General features: G+C 45.6%; 1 long non-coding RNA gene across 1 annotated transcript; it reads right to left on the bottom strand.

Annotated features, from left to right (window-relative positions):
• Positions 1-1,434: 1,434 nt before the first annotated feature.
• On the bottom strand, positions 1,435-7,650 carry LOC148686950 (uncharacterized). Its single transcript, XR_015948462.1, has 3 exons — positions 7,494-7,650; positions 1,796-1,923; positions 1,435-1,566 (listed from the first exon to the last, which is right to left on the bottom strand). It is a non-coding gene; the product is annotated as an uncharacterized LOC148686950 (long non-coding RNA).
• Between the last annotated feature and the right edge of the window lie 283 nt (positions 7,651-7,933).

Below are 7,933 nucleotides of genomic sequence, written 5' to 3'. Positions count from 1 at the left end.
ATGCTATCTAATCTGCGTAGGCATTGTAATCTGCAGAGAGTGTTCCACTGCATGCGCAAATGTGTCCAGTGTTTCAAAGCAACTGAGTACAGTTTCACTTCTTAATAGGGGTGAGCAGATAGTCTTCGGACTAGGTTAACTCCTCTAAGGAGTTGTCGCTGATGAGGCAAATTTTATTTAAGAGAGGATTCCTTGAGCCTGCAGGGTAGCTAAGCGAAAGTCTGCAGACTAGTGAGAAGAAGTGAGATTTGGCACCACCTGCTGTTCTTTACAAAGGATTTTGTTCTGCAGAAAGTTTGCATTGCGAGGAACTGCAGATCATACAGACTGTGGTTCGCATGATCTACCCCACACATTTGGATCTGACCATCTGCTTGTTTATCAGCTGCGGAAACAGGAGGACGTCTGGCTTGCGAGGGCTCCAGCTGGAGAACAGCCTTTACCAAAGGTGTCATGGGCTTTGAAGACGCTCAAACTCAGGACGCAAGGGAGAAACGTGCTAAGAGGAAGACACGCTTGGCAAACCCTCACCGTGATCACCTCCTGCCCGGAAACCTATTTCCCCACTGTGGAAGGACGTGTGGATCCAGAATTGGCCTCCACAGTCACTTACAGACTCACTGTTAAAAGTGTTAAAGCTCCAATCTCCCTATGCCGGGGTCCTGATCCAACTTGTGCCCCAACCTGCAGTTGACATTTAAGAAACTATCCCTGCAATTGCTCATTGTGTGCATGGTATCTTGTCTAGTTTGCCCCTAAACCAGCATCAAAAGTACATGTTTTATTGTTTTTTTAAACTGTCAGAAAAAATAAGAGAGCATAAAAATCCGTATAAGCCACTAAATCCAGGCATCCCCAAACTGCGGCCCTCCAGATGTTTTGGCCTACAACTCCCATGATCCCTAGCTAAGAGGACCGGTGGTCAGGGATGATGGGAATTGTAGTCCAAAACATCTGGAGGGCCGAAGTTTGGGGATGCCTGCACTAAATCCTTTCCTAGTCATTAACAGTACAATCATATAGATATCTACTCTGATGTAAACCCCATTGCATTCAGTGGAACTTACTCCCAGGTAAGTGTGTTTAGTCTTGTAGCTTACTTAAGTCATCTACCCTCAATCATCCCTGACCACTGGTCCTCTTAGCTAGGGATCATGGGAGTTGTAGGCCAAAACATCTGGAGGGCCGCAGTTTAGGGATGCCTGACCTAAATCACTAACCAGCTGGCCCAATCTAGCCTGTGAAGAACTACATGTGCGATTCCTAGCTGCCTTTCTGTGGACATCCATCAGTTCTGCCTTGTGCTGTTTCCATAGCCTTTGGCATCACATTTGCTTCTTCGCATTCCAGTTGCACCATGTTTCCTTGATAGCTTCCATGTCAGAGATAAATGAAACATGGAAGGGGGGTGTTGGGATGGGGGGGGGAGAGAGAAAAGAACACCAGGCCACCAGAGAAGAATTTATACAGTTGGGTTTGTATAAATTAAGCAGGCCCATGAAAGTCAAAAGTTCACTGAGGCTTGTTGTGAGATAAGTTCCTCCTTCCTCAGCCCACTCAACCTGCCTAGGACAGAGAAGCACAAGCAATTAACAAATGCAAATTCACAAATTGCAAGAGCATCCAGTCTGGAAATGTAAGGAAAGAAACTCTGCATTTACCCAAGAAGAACAAGATCAGGTTTGATTGCAATGACTTGCATACCTTTATATATTGCTTAATTATTCCTATTTCTAAGCAACGTTCATAAAAACAATCCTCAGGAAACGAGACAGTAAAGCAATAAAAATCTTACCATAAAACTGAACACGGCCTTCAAATGTTTGCTGCAACTTTACTGAGGGAACAGGTTGGTTCCGCCACATTTCCTATGCCTCTTGACTTTTGGAAGTAAGCATAGCATGCCTAATTTATGATTTCCCCCTGTGACAAAGACAAAAAGGTGGCATTTGGTCATTTTGGCACCATCGATTGCTGAAGACGCATGCTGTGATGTTGTTCAATTGACCTTTTGCTTTGAGGGAAATCTCTGTTCATGGGAAGCCACAGTCGAGTTTCATAGGGTGCCTGCAGATGCAGTTGTTACCCTGGGGCCCAAAACCAACTGGCTTATCTCAGAGATCACCATTTCTTTGTAGTACAGGGGTACCTCGGTTTACAAACACAATTGGTTCCGGAAGTCTGTACTTAACCTGAAGCGTACTTAACCCGAGGTATGAGTGTAATTGGTTCCAGAAGTTCGTACTTAACCTGAAGCGTACTTAACCTGAAGCGAACTTTCCCATTGAAAGTAATGGAAAGTGGATTAATCCATTCCAGACAGGTCCGCGGAGTACTTAAACTGAAAATACTCAAACCAAGGCGTACTTAAACTGAGTTATGACTGTAGATGCCCATCTGATGTATGTAGTTTCTTTTTGCTGCTGGATCTGTTTCTGCTTGGGTATTCCCAGAAAGTAACCCAAAGTGGCCTCCTTCTTTCCCCCAGGTCCAGAAAGATCAGCTATTAAGTAACCAAGCTATGCATTAAAAAAATTGGAAAATACCTGCAAAGGAAAATACATCCCATAAAGCACAGGGAAAGCTAATATGGACAATGATTTTCTGACATGGGTATTGTAAGAGAATGGCATTTAATGGTAGGGCAGTGATATATGGTGGTTTTTTATTTGCTTGCTTGCCTAAAGTATAGGAGAGAGACAGGGAACATTTTTCATTTCCTTATGGGCTATACCTTACAAAGAAGAGGGTCACATGCCAGTGGTGGGCGGGGCCAGAGGCAAAAGTGGGTGGGGCAATGTCATCGTGGGCAACTTACCCTCACCAGGAGTGACACCTCAATGCCTTCTGTATGCATCAAGAAGATTTGGGGCATCACATGGCAGGACAAATGACGATGTGGTCTCCCAAGCCCACATTCCTGGCATGTTCACACTCCTGTCTCTGTGATGTCTACACTGCCTTGGTCATGTCCACAGAATGGAAGATGGCAGGATCCCCAAGAGATCCTATGGGGAGCTGACTTCAGGCACCAGGCCTGTTGGTGCCTGGAAGAAACTGACCGTGGAAGAAATCTATCCTTTGGACAATTTGTCACCTGCATCCCAAAAGGCCTGTCCACCTCCGCATTCCACTTGCCCACAGCCACTGCAGCCTTTTGACAAACAAATCCCGTTATGCAACCGAAGCAAATTTGTGCAGATACGGCTGATTTGGCAATGGAGGTGGACAGACAGGGAGACAGGCAGGTAATTGGGGGCTGAGTGAAAGAAGCCTTGCTTGCCTTGTGGATTTCCACAGAAACCAGAGAGTCAAAGGGCGAGTCCAGTGGTTTGCTAGAAAAATGGAACATGGGGCAGATTGCCACAACAAGGTTACCATGACATCCCGCCGCCGGATCTTTGTGGGCAACCCGCCACCAGGGTATGTGCAAGAGAGAAATGGGAAGCATTGTTGTTTGCTTATATTGTTATGGCATTTTCTCCATTAGCAGCCACTCTAGTCTAGACTTTGGCAGGGAGAGAAAGAGCTACCTTTTGCCACCACCACGCTCCGACTCCCCAGGCTGCTCAGGCTTGCCCCGTTTTGCCTGCTATGAAAATGTGCATGTTAACTGCAGCCACGCTCAGGGCCAGCTCAGACTCCTGTGTTCATCAGCTGGCAACAGCAGGACCATCTGACGCCTGGATGCATGTGGGAAGGAGACATCTCTATATGTGGAGCTTTTGCGTCACTGCGTCACTTCACACATTCTCCAGGTGATGAGGAATCAAGCCACAGTCAACACATATCTCTGCATGGCATTGGCTGCCACTAACCACTCCCACGGAATATCTCCAAATCTTCAAATTACACTCCAGCTTTATAAGTGCAAAGCAGCTGTCAGCCTTTGAGTCAAGGTCCTCCCCTCCCTTGCTGGCCCTATAACGTTACAGCAAATGGCAGCATATTCACCACGCGGCTGGCAAGACTGCGGCATTAGCCACATGGCCAAAGCAAGGCGGATCGCATTGCTAAGGTGCTTGAAATGTCTGGCACTTTGGAAGAACAGCAGCGCCAGGAGGAGAGATCACGGGAGCTGAGAGTGTCTGCAGGGAGTGAAGTCAATGGATCAAATTGATCTACTGACAGCGGGTGGTTGGTAACACAAGTGCCCTTCCTTGTTTTTGTCAGTGGGCTCTGAGCCCAGGAGGAGTTTTAGGAACATGAGATGGGACCCCTTTTCAAGAGGCCAGCCTCATACCATAAATTACCTAAAATCTCCTCCCCTGCCTATGTGTGCTCTTGGGTTTCAGCAACATCAGTTGACCTTGGGAGATGTCAAATCTGAAGCAGAAGAGCCTGAAAGGGGGGCACAGAGCGGCAGAACTTTAAGCACTTCTTGAATGTGTTAGGACCCTTGTAATTGAGCATTTCAAGTGAAAAGTATTTATTTAAAATGACAAGAAGTCAGTTGGGTGGGTTGGTGGGGGAGAGAATGAGAACTGCATGTATGTGAGAGAGAGCAAGGGCAAGTGCAGGGAAGGAGTGGGCAGAAATTCAATTAAGTTTTCATTGAGGTTACCTAATCGACACTTCCCTGAAACAATACATGAACTGGAACTCAATGATCTTTCGAAATTTGCATTCCTTAGAATTTTTGCGATGCAGTTTTCCGGCCAAGTGCAAAAAAAATAAATTAAAAAATGCATCTACTGAGGTAGCATGAGTGTTAAATCATATATATTCATGAAATTAGAGCAGATGCATTATATTACAGGAAACTGCTTTGCAAAAAAGGTGTTAGGCAAAGCTTCATATAAATATCTGTAGAGTAGGAGGAATTCTAAAATGCTCACAAATTTTCACATGGATTTTGTTTTATTTGTCGCAAACTGATATGGAAATGTAGAAAACTGAAAATTGGAAAAATGAGAAACTGAAATGGGCAGATTCACTCATCCCTAAGAGAGAGCAGGAGGGGATCAGAATGGGGTGATGGGATGTGTATATGTTTGAATGGGGTGCACATGTACGCATGTGTGAAAACCCTTTCTTTGGAATTTGATCCCGTTCACCACCAGTACACAGTTCCAGATCATAGATTTCTGCACTTATGCTTTACCCTATGCCTGATATTGCAACAATCTACCTTCCGTGTTTATTTCTACAGTACATAGTTGGTTGCTGCAATATGTATCTCTCAGATATATCAGCGAGGGAGGGAACTGTTCTATTCCAAAACCTCGGGAGAGCACCAGGTTTGCAAAGACTGATCTAAGCTGTCTATCTGTTTGATGAGGGTGAACCATGTTGTTACATCTTCTAGATCAGGGGGGGGGGAGAAAAGAGGGGAAAGGATGCTAGTTTATGCAGTCTTGTCTCTCAGCTTGGCAGGCTTGGGGACATGTCAGCAGCCACTTGCCACCTGGAGGCAGGTCCATGCTGGCTACTAAATGTCTACTGGGAGAAGCTGTTTTGTTTTGTTTTTTTGCTGGATGGAGAAATCAATCTGTAAAGCAGGGGAGGAAATTGGCCTCCAAATCAGTGGCCATTCAGCTCTTTCTCTTTGCAGCTTCAGGCACAGATGGATTCTGCACAGCGGTGAAGTGAGGTCATTTTAAGCTGCATTCACATTCCCATTTACTGTCCTCTCAGTGCACTTCCAGTGCTGGGTTTTAAATCTGTCTCCACACTGACTGCTATCCAAAATGCATATGCATCCTGTACTTTGGTATAAGACGCTATGGTTTCTCAAACCAGCTTTGCCCCGATTGGAACGCCTTTGCACAGAAAGAAGACATCCTCACCCCATCAGCACCCCCTGGTGTATAAGCAAACAGAAACAAATTGAAATTGTGCTGAAGGTCTAGCCCGTCCTTCAGTTGGAGCACAAGGTAATTGTCCACATTGCTGATAGGGAATCAGATTTCAGGAGTGCTTTAGAATGCCCTCCTGCATCTATCTGCACTGCATCTCTCCCCCACAGGCATGGAAAAGCCAAACACTGGGCTCCATGGTACAACCAGTGGCCAAGCAGATGCCAATAGGAAGCTTGAAAGCAGGACCTTGAGCACCACAGTACTCTCTCCCTGCTTATGAGGCCCAGAAACAGGGCTTCATGGGAAAACTGCCTCCTACAGTGAAAGCAGAACAGAGTCACAACCTGACAAGTTTAGCTCAGGGAAGAAATTCTTTCTTCTGTCTGTCCTGAATCCTTCAACATTTCAGCTTCGTTGCGTGTTCCTGAATTCTAGCGCGTTATAGAAAATTCTGGGTGCGAGGCTGCTCAGCCACCCAGCTCGTCAGGCAAGAGCCTGCAGTCCACTGCGGAATAAAGGAAGGAGTCCAGCCACCAACCGGAGCAAAATAGCAAGGTTTATTGCGCAATAAATCTTGGGGTCACGAAGAGTCGGACACGACTCAACGACTAAACAACAACAACAGCAACATTGCGCAATAGGTTCGAGCCAAGACTGAACAGCAGGAGCAGGGTTGCAAGAACTTTTAAAACTTCCCACCTAAATCCCAGAATACATTTCCAAAGCATCATTCCTACATCATAGTTACATAGCTAAATGTCAGAAAAGGGGAGGTACATACAAGATTAACATACTGGTAAACAAGATTAACATAAGGGTAATGGTTCAGGGCAAAAGTAAACGTGTGATAAGTACCGGGAGGAACTTCTTGAGTATCCATGGGAAAAGAACAATGCATCGTCTGTCACCTGGGTGGGTCTGGTGATGGGATTAGGCATGGCCAACAATCAGCTCAGCAAAGTGCCTCTGGGCACTTCCTGGAGTCCCTTTTCAAGGGCTAAATAGCGTTGGAATGGAGGAAACTGGAGTTGATTTTATATGATTTTTAAAACTAAGTAACTTCCCTGAGCTGTCAAGTCGAAAGGAAACATTTATGCATAATATTTATAACATTTAACAACTTTAAAGATGTGCCCCCCCCTTTCCGTGATTTCCATAACAAGCGTTACAGGAGGAAAGCATTTCTCCAGTTACTCTCCCCACACCAGGCATAATTTGATGTGCTTCTATCTTCCTAACCTTTTCTCTAACCTAAAAAAGACCTAAATGTTTCAAGCTTTCCTCATTTAGCATATAGATGTAGTGTTGGCAAGCTTTAGGGAAGCTTTTAATATTTGATGAATTATTGTATTTTAGTATTTTGTTGGAAGTCACCCAGAGTGGCTGGGGAAACCCAGCCAGATGGGCGGGGTATAAATAATAAATTATATTATTATTATTATTATTATTATTATTATTATTATTATTATTATTATTATTATTGGCAGGGCTTTTTTCCCCAGCCGGGACCCAGTTCCATTTTCCTCTCAGGTGGGTGCCATTCTAAGAGAACGAGGGAGGCGTTCAGGGTGAGTTCTGGCACCTCTTTTTCTAGAAAAATAGTGCTGAGCATCCGTAATAGTAATGTATTTTAACTGGGGCAGTCCAAGTCTGCAGAAGGGTATCCAAGAATAACTAGGAAGCCAGGCCTACCCATTCACCAGAGTCCAGTCCATGGTATGGTAGCTCCATGAGCCCCTCTCCCGACAAAGACTCTGAGCCTGTTTTTGCTCTCGCTGTCATTTCTGGTAGCTCCCTGGCATGTGCTGACAGCAATACACGCATGGCTCTTCTGCAGATTTCTGTTGCCAGGGCAACCACCCTCCCATAACGTTTGGCTCTATCGGAGCTGATGCATGTGAGCGTTTATCTCGCAAACAGCAACAGATTGGTGTCGTACAGAGTCTCCCTCCCATTCCTGGCTCACGGAAGCAGTGGAAGAGCTCCAAACAGCCTACGCGGTTACATAAAGTTTCGCCCCGGTTCCCTTAAAGGCACAGCCTACGTGCCTCTCAAGCAGTCGCTCTGCCCTCCCAGGGGGGCCATCTGTTGTGTGGGCAGCCGCACATTCAGCAGCTGGCACAAAAGAGATT

The sequence above is a fragment of the Zootoca vivipara genome, chromosome 2, assembly GCF_965207765.1.
Source record: "Zootoca vivipara chromosome 2, rZooViv2.hap1.1, whole genome shotgun sequence".
NCBI classification, from domain to species: Eukaryota; Metazoa; Chordata; class Lepidosauria; order Squamata; family Lacertidae; genus Zootoca; species Zootoca vivipara.
Note: the sequence above shows the minus strand (reverse complement) of the source record. Positions and strands in the feature narration are given on the sequence as shown.